Genomic DNA, 12463 nt, shown 5'->3' with positions numbered 1-12463 from the left:
GAGATGATCATATGGTTTTTGTCCTTGGTTCTGTTGATATAGTGTATTTCATTGATTGATTTGTGTGTGTTGAACCATCCCTGCATCCCTGGGATGAATCCCACTTGGTCAGGATGTATGATCTTCTTGATGATCTTCTGCATTCTATTTGCCAGTATCTTATTAAGGATTTTTGCATCTATGTTCATGAGTGAGATTTACCTATAGATCTCTTTTTCGGTTGGGTCTTTCTCTGCTTTGGGGATCAAGGTGATGCTTACTTCCAGGAATGAATTTGGGAGTATTGCCTTTCTTTCAATTTCATTGAAGAGTTTAATCAGTAGTGGCAATAGTTCTTCTCTAAATGTCTTGTAGAATTCAGCTGTGAAGCCATCAGGGCCCAGGCTTTTCTTAGTTGGTAAGTTTTGAATTACATTTTCAATTTCATTGATATTGGGTTGTTTAGAATATTTAGGTCTTCTTGGTTCAGCTTTGGTAATTCACACCAAAGGTATCTAGGAATCTATCCGTTTCTTCTGTGTTTTCCATCTTATTGGTATATAGGTTCTCAAAATAGGTATTGATAATCCTCTGGATTTCTGCTGTGTCTGTTGTAATTTCACCCTTTTCATTCCTAATTGCATGGATTTGGGCCTTTTCTTTCCTTTTTCTGATAAGGTTGGCTAAGGGTTTATCAATTTTGTTTATTCTCTCAAAGAACCAACTCTTGCCTTCATTGATTTTTTTGTATCATTCTTTTCGTCTCCATTGCATTGATTTCTCCTCTGATCTTTATAATTTCCTCCCTTGGGTTTGTCCTCCTCTTCTTTTTCTAGAAGCTTGAGGTTCAGCATCAGGTTGTTCAATTGAGCTTGCTCTGTTTTCCTAATATGCGTATTCACTGCTATGAATTTCCCTCTTAAGACTGCTTTCATTGTGTCCCCTGGATTCTGATATGTTGTATTGTCATTGTCATTTAATTTTAGGAACTGTCTGATTTCTTCTTTAATTTCCTCTGGGACCCATTGGTTGTTCAGAAGTGTGTTGTTCAATGTCCATGTGTTTCTGAAATTCTTGCAGTTTCTTTTGCTATTGATCTCTAATTTCATCGCACTATGGCCTGATAATATACAGGGGATAACTTCAATTCCTTTGCACTTACTTAAACATGTTCTATGAGCGAGTATATGGTCTATTTTGGAGAACAACCCATGTGCAGCTGAAAAGAATGTGTATTTTGATTTTGTAGGGTGGAACATTCTGTAAACATCTGTTAAGTTCAAGAGTTTGATTGAGTTCTAATATTTTGTTGTTTATTTTTTGTCTAGTTGATCTATCTATTTGTGACAGTGGGGTGTTGCGGTCCCCCACTACAATTGTATTAGTACTTATTTCATTTTCCATGCCCATTAGTATTTGTTTTATATAGTTGGGCATACTAGTGTTTGGTGCATAGATATTTATGCTTGTCATCTCTTCCTCTTGGGTTGTTCCCTTTACAAGGATGTAGTGTCCTTCTTTGTCTTTCTTAATCAGTGTTGGTTAGAAATCCACTTGATCTGCAAAGAGGATAACTACTCCTGATTTTTTTTGGCTGCAGGCAGATCCCAGCCAGGGCCCTGCCCCGACCTAAAGAATCTTTACACACAAGCCAAAGCCAAAGGGCTGCCCAGAAAAGAGCTGCACAGGAACACAAGCCAGAGGCCTGCTCCTGAGGAACTTTTTGAATACCAAACCTGCAAGCCAAAGAATTTTAAATAATATCCTAGGAAAAGGCAGTGAGGATCAGAACCCCAGGAAGCCCAGCAGAATGAATCTATAAGGCATGACAAGAAATTAAACGCTAAGCATGTCAAAAGAAAAAGTCATGACAAGGATAAGTCAATAAATATCAGTTATAACCATCCATGTTAATGGTCTCAATTCACAAATCAAAAGAAATAGACTGGCAGAATGGGTCAAGAGGCAAGATCCAACAATATGCTGCATACAAGAAACACTTAATTCATAAGGAAACTCATAGACTGAAAGTTAAAGGGTAGAAAACAATACTCCATGCCACAGGAACCTCCTAAAATAGCTGTTGTCTGGGAGGGCCTTTGGCTGGGGGCTGTGCACCCCAGACCCTGGTGCCTGAGCAGGCTTCTGGCTAGGGTCTCCACACACTTACCGATGGTATGGGGCAGGCCTCTGGCTGATGCTTGTGAGCCTGTGCAGCTCTTTTCTGGGCAGCCCTTTGGTTTGGGCTTGTGTGCCAGAGCCACTGGTGTCAGGGCAGAGCCCTGGCTGGGATCTGCCTGCAGCCATTTGGCTCTGGTCCACACCGCTGCTCACTGAGATCTGTGTGTACTTACTGCTGGTTACTTATAATATCTTGAGATAGAGACTTCAATGATTGGTTTGTCTTTATTCTTTTTAATACATGAATTTAGACTACTATTTATCATTTCAGCATGGATTTCATTACACCTCTCAAGTTTAAAAAGTTCTCGTATTGAGGTAAAATTCATATAATATAAAATTAATCTTGTAGAATGAACTATTCAGTGGCATTTAGTCCATTCACAGTATTGCATTACCACTACCTCTAGCTCTGGATCCCCATATCTTTTAAGCAATTATTCCCCATTTTCCTTTCTTCCTGCCTCTGGCAACATCTTTTCATTATCATTATGGATCTATATATTGTGGATATAAGTTCCATCTTTTTAAAAATACAAAATAAGAATAATTTAAACATATTTTATTCTTACAACTTTTGAATTATCTTAAGGCAAGAATTCAAAGTGTACATTATACTAAGCCAACATTTGTACTGGTGATATAGTAATTTAATATTATAAAATATAATTTTTTGGCCAGGGATTTAGCCCAGTGGTTCCATCGCCTGCCTCGCAAGTGCAAGGACCCAAGTTTGATCCCTGGTACAAAAAAAAAAAAAAAAAAAAAATTTTATTCTATGGTTGATGGTTCATATTGAAATAAGAAAAATAAGATACCATAAAAAGTGATGCCTATTTAGGAAGACGTGAATTATTTTAGGAACTTACCAATGGGATAGTTACTGCCTCAGGTTCTCATGTTGATCCAGAATTTTAATTATATAGCTATCAATTTTATCTTAAAAAATGAAGATTTAACTATGTCCAGTGTGAATTTTTTCCATTAACAGTATGTCAGTGGCTTAAATGTGATTATGGTTCTGCAAGGGGATTCTTGCTAAAATATCTAAACATTTTGCTGTAACTGAAATCATTTTTTAAAACTTTATAAAGCTCAAAATGGTCATATGCTGTTTTTTTAATTGTCAGCAGTGCTGTCTCATTTTATGTATATTCGTGATGCTCATGGAACTCTCCCAAAATAAATTTATTCCAATACAGCAAATAAATAAATAAATATTTTTAAAATGAAGATTTAAGAAGAATCAGGTGGTGCTGGAAGTCATCACTTTACCTGTAGGTGTGTCTCTGGAGTTTCGAACTGAGGTCAGGATTGGTGGTGAGAACATTTACAGATCACTGGATCAGGAAGCTGGGAGGCAAGTGCAGCCGAACCAAGGAGGTCTGTGAATTATCTGCCAGTTATGGCCAATCTTTGGGAGTGAGTCTGTGGGAATTCTGAAATAGCTACTCTGGCTGCTTTGCTTCTGAATCTGAAGTTTGAACTCCCTTTTTGTGGGTGAGGGGACTGATATAGGTCTCATGTTCCACAAGGACTGGCTTCCTTGGGGCCAGAAGGTGGCTGTAGGGGTCTGGTTTTCTTCCCATTATCAGGCACGCAGCAGGCAGGGCAGTGCTTGTCAGGTTACCATCTTGCAGGGGTGGATGTCCTGGTGCTGCTGTCCTAACTACACCAGCCCCCCTGGAAGCCCTGCTCTTGCTGGGACAAGCTGACAGTGTTTGCCAATGAACTGTGTTCTCTCCTGTGTTTTCCTAGTGCTATTTAACCTCCTTTCCCTGGAAGCCGAAGGATCCCTTAGCATTTGTTGTAAGGCACATGTGAGATGATGAATTGTCTCAGTCTTTTTTTTTTGTCTGCCAAAGTCTTCATTTCTCTTTCAGTTTTGAAAGACAGTTTTGTTACTTGAAATACTCTTGACATTTTTTTCTTTTCATAGTTTGACTACATTGTCTGACTCCCATCTGGCCTGCAAACTTTTCACTGAAAAAAAATCTGTTGATAGTCTTATGTCCCATAAGTTTTTATATATCTTATTTTCATAATCAGTGAATTAAAATGTTTTCTAACTTCCCTTGTGATTTCTTCCTTGACACATGAATTCTTTATAAGTACATTTTTAATTTTCAAGTTTTTAGTTATAGTTATCTTTTTTATTATCAATTTCTTGTTTAGTTGTCCTGTGTCTGAGAACTTTAAAATACAAAGGCTTGTTTAATTTAACATGAAGTCTTATTTATAAATATTCCGAAGTATGCTTGAAAGAACATGTGTATTTTGTAGATGTCAGATCATTAATTCAGTTGTGTTAGTCATCTTGGTTCAAATGTCTTATATAATTTTGATTTTGTTTGCTTTGTCCAGCAGCTATTGAAAAATATAAACATTTTACTATGTTTGTGAATATATTTTTCCTTCAATTTTTCTTATGTGTTTTGAATATATCCTTTTAGCTTCCCTATATATGACATATACATTTAGGTGAATTCAAAATTTTATCATCATAAGATGTTTTTCTTTATCTCAGATTATGCTTCTTGCCTTAACATCTCATTTTCTGATATTAATAGAGCTATAACAACTTCCTTATGATCAGCATTTGCATGTTATGTCTTTCCCCATTGTTTTTCTATTATTTTTGTCAATGCCTTTATGTTTTTGGTGATTCTCTTATATACTTGATCTTAGCTAAAAGGCTGAGAAGCGATGATGATTCTCTTATAAATAGACTATAACTATCATATTCAAAATCTTGTCCAGCAAACTTTGCTTTTTAATTTAGAGCTTCTTGAAGACTCCAATTTTATGACTGTTTTGTTTATATCCCGTTTGTCTCTTCCTATCTTCTGTGGTTCTCTTCCTTTTTCCCTCTGATTTCTTTTTCTTTTTTTGGTACCAGGGATTGAACTTAGGATCTTGTGCTTGGAAGGCAGGTGCGGTGCCACTGAGCTAAATCCCAGGCCCTTTTAAATAGAAGACATTTTCAGGCATGTATTCTTTGTTTTTTTTTTTTCAGGGGAACCAGGGATCAAACTTGGGTCTTTGTGCTTGTGAGGCAGGTGGTGAACCACTGAGCTAAATCCCCGGCCCATAGCTTTTTTGTTTGGTAGGTTGTTTGGTACCGGGGATCGAACTCAGGACCTTGTACTTGCGAAGCAGGTGCCAGAACCACTGAGCTAAATCCCCGGCCCTCTGACCTTAATTTTGGAAACGTTCTTCTTGCCTTTTACTCTATGATTTAATTCTTTAGCTATGTCTAATCTGCTATTCAAAACATCCATTAAATTCTTAATTATAATGATACTTTTGAGTACTAGAATTTTCATTCTAGAGCTAAAGTTATAGTTTTTAAAAATAATTTTTGCTTCTCTGCCAAAATTCTCCACCTTATCTCTTCTCTCTTTGAATATATTTATTAAGTATGGTTATTTTTTATTCATTAAGTTTATTGGTACATTTAAGGTATACAGTATGATGACATTCATCATTGGGAATCTGTACTTTGACATGATATATCTTGGTTCTTATGTTTTCCTGTTCCCCTGTCCTCCCTTCAATCCCTCCATCCCTCCGTACTTACAAAGAGTTTGTTTCTGTTTTTCTCTTTTCTAATATTTTTCCCTTTCCCTTCTTTCCTTTCCCCTTAAACATAGTAATTTTAAGACAAATGTTTTGCAAATGTATTACCTGACTCATGTATAGCTATTTCTATTATCTATCATTCTTGACTTTTAATTTAAATTATCCTTTTTTTCCTCCATTGGCATCGGTCAGTGCTTACTAGAAACAGATTTAATGCAAGATATACAAATATATAAGAATTTACAAGATTGGCTTACAATGGCCACTCAGAGTCAGGTGGGGGGATGCAAAAGGTCGGTCTGTAAGGTGGAGAGCTGAAAGATCCAGCCGAAGGCGGGGAGCTCACTGTAGCATCCCATGCAAGTCTGCATCAGGAAGCTGAAGAGTCTGCACTGGAAGCCAGGAGATGACATCCAAGGTGAAGGTAAAGACTGTAGCTCCTCTGAAGATACAGAAGGGAGCTTTCCTTCTTCATTTCCCTTTTATTCCATTCGGGTGGCAAGCCAACCTAGTGTAGGTCTTCTGTCTTCAGTAAATCCTATCAGCCACACTCAAAACTATGCTGACCTAATTTAGTGGGGCATTTCTTACTCAAAGTGACACAGTCAGTTATCTGTCACACCATTTGCTTGAGTAGCTTTTGTCAGATATTATATATGGAAAGTACTGTATGAATTATCCACGGCTAAGATGATATCATCTCCTTCAAGAGAGGGTTGATGTCTACCTGTGGACATGCTAACGACTCTAGCAAGCACCTTATTCCAATTACAAGGACTGAAATGATTTGAAACATGTCTCCCATTCAGTGACTGGACTACATCTAGCTTACTCTTTTCTCATGTGTAACTCCTCAGAATCCCAACAAAGAGAACATTATTAAATTAGGCTCCATGGTATCAAATTTTGTGAGGGGATAAAAGGCTCTCATCAGTGTCTCAGAAGCTCTCCCTAGATAAGGAGATGCCTCTTGTAGAAAAACTGCCAGGATGTCTCTGTGTCTCTTTGTTTCTTTCTAGATTTTTGTCCTATAATTCTTTGTTATATTACAAGTGTTTGAAAAAGGTTGTGTAGCTTTAATAGCTTTGTCATTACAAGTATTCATCTCCTTTTCTTACTACTGATTTTTGGGAGCAGAAAACCTGGTTTAAAATATAACATACACATCACAGGACAGTGACCGCTGTAGAATCACGCTGAGGAAACTTGGTTCCAGTCGTGTTTCCCTCTTGTTCCTAGACAGCAGTGTGGAAGTTCTAGGACACGTCCCTCTCTAAAGTACATCCACATTCAGTGCCATTGGACCTCTCTTCTTGCTCTCACTCACTGAGTGCCTTAGGTTCACTTGCCAGGGTGAATTTGCTCCTAGGACTCAGCCCCTTCCTTTTCAGAGCTGGCACCGTGGGTTTGTGTTTATCAATGGATGTAACCTTGGGTGATACTGGAAGATTGGGCCTCAGAAGACCCTTTACCTTCCTGGTGTCTGGCTCCATCCTGGAGACAATGAGGTCAGTGACCCAGCCTCTGCCTTGAGCCTCTGCCTCATAAACCTTCAGATTATCCTTGTCCTCAGAATACAAATCGCAGTGTCCTCATCCTGTACTAAGGAGGCATAACCTTTCTTATTGTCCATCTTCTGTTTCCTCCCAGATCATCCCGAGACAATGATGAATGGTTCATATATATCCAATCAACAAACAAGCCCCAGCTGGATAACTAGGTTTTAACACATTTCTTGGATTACTGGATTTCATCCATAAGTCATTTTGGGGGAAGAAAATTGATGTTAAGAATATTCAACAGGGATGGGGATTCAGCTCAGTGGTGCCCCTGCCTGCCTCGGAAGTGCAAGGTCCCAAGTTCGATCCCAGGTACCAATAAATAAATAGATAAATAAAAGAATAGTCAACATAGCATTTCATGCAGTAGCAATAAAATGTGAAAATAACCAAAAATCTGGACAAGAGATTTTATAGTATAGCTACATCATGCCTAGTTTTAGGCTATTGTCTTCAAAATCTTTAGTGATGATTTGTCTAATTAAAGCTTAATCTTTAGTGGGTTTTTATTCTCTGATCAAATGTACCTTTTGCAACTATGAACAAAATAAAAGCAAATTTAATTTCTGTACCTACATACTTAATTGGGAGAAAGGGAAAGAGAAGAGAGCCTTTTGAAGAGTTGAGGATACTGTTCCTCTCTTGCTGGTGATAGTACTGCATCCATGACTGGCAAAGGCATGGTGTGGTGTGGTGTGTGTGTGTGTGTGTGTGTGTGTGTGTGTGTGTAGCAGGGCACAGCAAAGGGCCATGATCAATGCCTGTAGACATTTCTCAGCAGCTGTGTGTCTCCAAGACAACACATTGGGTCTTATCCAACAAGAGACAATGATTTGGTTGTTTGGTTCAGACACGTGCAACAGCAAAGCCTGACATAGACTTTGTCTCCATGTTATTCTTCCTGGTCATCTGGATATATTTGAGTCTCTTACTGATAGTAGACAGGTGTTAGTGAGATTAACCCCCTTCCATGAATAACACAACCAGTCTTCTCAAATGGCACCATATAAAACCAGTCACCCTTACCTAAATTCAGTTCATTGACCCATAACAAGATCTCCTTTACAAGGATATAGTGTCCTTCTTTGTCTCTCTTAATCAGTGTGGGTTTGAAATCCACTTTGTCTGCAAAGAGGATAGCTATTCCTTTTGTGGAAACCAGTATGGAGATAACTCAAAGAACTAGGACTGGAAGTCCCATTTGACCCAGCTACTCCCCTGCTGGGTATCTTCCCCAAAGAATTAAAAGAATCATAATACAGTGATATATGTGCACCCATGTTCATAGCAGCACAGTTTGTAATAGCTAAAACTTGGAAACAGCCCAAATGCCCATCAACTGGAGACTGGATCAAGAAAATGTGGTTTTTTAATAAAATGGAGTATTACTCAGCCATCAAAAATGAGAAATTAGAGACATTTATTGCTAAATGAATGCACATTGAGATGATACTCTTAAGTGAAATAAACAGGATACACATGTGTAAATACCAAATAGTTTCTCTAGTGTGAGAAACTGAAAGCGTAAATAAGGACTAAAAGGTATACTAGATAATGTGAAATAGGAAGAAAAGGGGCAAAGGGGAGGGGGAAGTGGGAGGGTTAGGGGAAAGGAAAGAAGGGAATGGAATTAATATGAGAAAATGAAAAAAGGGAAACAAAGCATTTGTAAATAGGGGAGGATGGAGGGGTTGAAGGAAGGGCAGGGGAAGGGGGAAAAAATAAGAAGCAAGAGAGTATGTAAAGGTGCGTATCTCCAATGATGAATGTCATTCTATTGTACACCTAAAATGTATCAATAAAAGGATATACAAAAAAACCACAAAGAAATCCACAAGATCTCCTAACATTGTTAAATGTAGTGCCTCAGAGGTCTGCGTAATTTAGAAAATAACCTGGTGTCCTAAGAGTGGAAGGATCCTCCTTCCTTTTTATGTACTGATTGGTTGTCAAATTATTTGTTTTAAATAAGAAATAACAATTTAGAAGGGTGATTATCTATTCTTTATCCTGTCTCGGTAGAGAATGGTTTATCATAGATGTGGGAAGATTTTTCTCCTCATGAGACTTAGAGGTGGTAAGAATTCCTAAAAAATATTTTCCTTCAAAGACTCATGGCTTGAGTGTAATTAAATGGTAAAATTCAGTTCAATGTATAAAAATGTGTTGTTTACGGTTATGAATAAGTTATGGTCTGGGTCTCAAATGTCCCCCCAAATTCTCAGAGATTAATTTACTGATGAATCCCTGGCTAAATGCACTGTTGGGAGGCGGGATTTAGTTGGAAGGAGGTCACTAGGGTATGACTGGAAGAGTGGGTGCATCTCCCTCCCTGGCTCCTCCCTTCTCTCTCTGCCTCTTGGCTGCCTTGACCTGAGCAGCTTTCCTCCTCTGCAGGTCATTCTGTCACACATTTCTGCATTTGAGACTGCTAGCCATGAACTGATACTTCTGAAACTGTAGACACCTAGAGATTGAAAGAGGGGGGAGGGAGAAGATGCCAAGGTGAAGTAAAAAGAATTCAGATGGAATATGCACATGTTCTAGCTCTCCATGATGAATGCATTCATTGTGTATTATAGTCAGGTACTAATAAAAATCAATTAAAAAGAAAGATTAACAGAGAAATGAATGTAGTAAAGCAGATGTAGCAAACATTCATTGTGGAGCTTGGATGGTGAATGGCTGTTTGGTGTGCCATTCTTTCAACTTTTCTGTATATTTGGAAGTTTCCTTAATAAAAATCTTGGGAATAAATGACTTGGACTCAACAATAACAACAAAATCTCTCCTTCTTAAAAATGCAGGCTTGTCCTAATGAGGAAGAAAGTGACTAAGACGGTTTATTAGCCCATTTTCCATCATTACAGTGAAAATACCCAAGACAACTAGTTTTATAGAGAAAAGGTTTATTTAGCTCACAGTTTTGGAGGTTATAGATTCAGCAGATATTCCTTGACTACTTCCTCTCATGGCGTGGATGCCAGGGGTAGGAGTGTGTGTTGAGATCAAGCAAATTATTACATCTGAAAGTGAAGTGGAGAGAAAACTGGGCAGGGCCAAACTCTAGCTGTTACAAATTACCCTCTTTTGAGAATTAGTAGCACAAGACCTCCCATATCTGCACCTCTTAAAGGTCCACAGCACCTCCTAATAACACTACCCTTGAAAGCAGGCCTTTAACAGTGGACCATTGGAACATTGCCTATATTCAAATCACAGCCAATAGTATGCATCTGATAATCCTAAAATGATAAAAGTTATTGCACAGGGGTCTTTATTAATATACCTTAATCAATATTTATGTTTTAAAATTATATACTATATAGTGTGTAATTTTTATAATATACATTTTATAGTTTTAGAATTATAATTTCAGATGCATTTGTTTGCTCAGAAAGGATATCATATTCTTTCTAAAGTTGTAAAGCTAATATATTCTAATATTCATAGGAATTATCAATCTATTTCCCTATTTGCTTAAATATTTGAAAGTTTTTAGTAACTATTTTTGGATATTTCATTAATAGTTCTACTAATCATTAACCATTTTTATTTTACTTTAATTTTATCAATGAAATTTGCATATTTTGTTTTATGTCACATCTCAGATGCATACCTTAATTTCAAGGTGAATATTCAGAATATTAACAATGAGTAACAATCATGTGCTTAATTCTCAATTCTGGTAATGTTAACTTATGTATTTGAAATTAACCAAGTGATTTCCCTCAGAAGGCAGTGATGCCCTAAATTATCCCATGTGCTTCCCGTAAAGCCCATCACTTTGTTTGATCACTCTCCGCTTCACTTATTGGAGGGTACCACATTAGGAATTCTCCATGATCTCTCCTACCTCACTGATTTTCACTGTCAGTGCCTCCTGTGTAAATGGAAATGAAACAGCTCCTTCTTTTGTTCCCACCTACCATACCTGTTTGTTTCCCTTTTTGAATGAGTTATCTGTCTTCCTTCTTAGAATTTTTTTTTTTTTGGTATGGGGGATCGAACTTGGGTCCTTGCACTTGCACAGCAGGCAGTGAAACCACTGAGCTAAATTCCTGGCCCCGTCTTAGATTCTTTTCCACTGTTTCTTTTTAAGCCCATTTCAGTTGACTTTCTCAACCTCATGACCCTAATTTCACCAAAATTGCCCATGTTCAGATCACCAAAATCTGACACATGCTACATCCATTGGTCAATTCTCAATTTTCCTTTAACCTGGCCCTCTAGCAGCACTAATACAGTCATTAATTCTCCATCAATAACTTTTCTCTCTTGGGGTCTAGGACATTCGCTTTAAGTTTCTTCTCACTTTCCTTCTATCCCATTTGGCTTCTTCTCTTGTCTCATTAGGTATACCAGGATTTATGATTGGTCCTCTCTCTCTGCCACACTTAGCTCACTGGTGATCTCACTAAGGGTATTATCTTTATATTACCAACTCTCTATCACTTAAATTGATATCTGTATCCTAGTCTCCTGAACATCAGTTTTGCAAATTCAGCAGCCTGAATGGTGTCTCCATTTGGACATCTTATCCCCATCTCCAAGCCCAAGCTCACTTCCAGATGTTCTCCTAAATATGTGCTCCCCTTTCAAGCCTTTTGCACCTTAGGAAATGTCAGCTCTAGCTCTTGCAGTTGCCCAAGCATGTTGAAGTCATTTTTGAGACCTTTTTTCTCTCACTACACAAACAATGCATGAAGTATAACAATCCTCTTATCTTTGCTTTCCAAATATTTCCAGAAATCCAACACTGCTCCCACCTACATTGCTATTCTTATCTGAGACTGCATCATTTCTCACATGGGGCTTTAATTTTGATCTTCAGTGTCTCCCAAAGCCCAGGCAGCAGCATTAGCACAACCACTGCTTCTTCCTAGGTTACTTTCTCTCTTGGGGTTCACGACACCCCACTCTGAAGGCTTGGTTTCCTGGAGGTGTTATTGGGAGGTTGTGGAACATTAAGTGGTGCAGCCTAGTAGGAGGTATTTAAACTACTGGGAGAAGACTCTGCAAGGAGATTATGGAATCTTCACTCTTTCTTGTTTTCTCTTTCTTGCCCTGCGGTGAAGACTGAGGAGTCATTCAGAATCAAAGCCTTGCTCTTAAAGACCCTGACTACTCTGACCTCATCTGCTGCCTTCTCGCCTTCACCT

At 38.1% G+C, this 12463-nt stretch overlaps 1 pseudogene; it reads left to right on the top strand.

Annotated features, from left to right (window-relative positions):
* The window catches only part of LOC110345442 (beta-galactosidase-1-like protein 3), a 33411-nt pseudogene extending 26001 nt beyond the window's left edge, over positions 1 to 7410 (top strand).
* Positions 7411 to 12463: the final 5053 nt, after the last annotated feature.

This window comes from Heterocephalus glaber, unplaced genomic scaffold, assembly GCF_053883595.1.
Source record: "Heterocephalus glaber isolate CG9 unplaced genomic scaffold, H.glaber_assembly_v1.0 deba00001446, whole genome shotgun sequence".
In the NCBI taxonomy this organism is placed as follows: domain Eukaryota; kingdom Metazoa; phylum Chordata; class Mammalia; order Rodentia; family Bathyergidae; genus Heterocephalus; species Heterocephalus glaber.
This window is presented reverse-complemented; position numbering and strand designations above follow the sequence as displayed.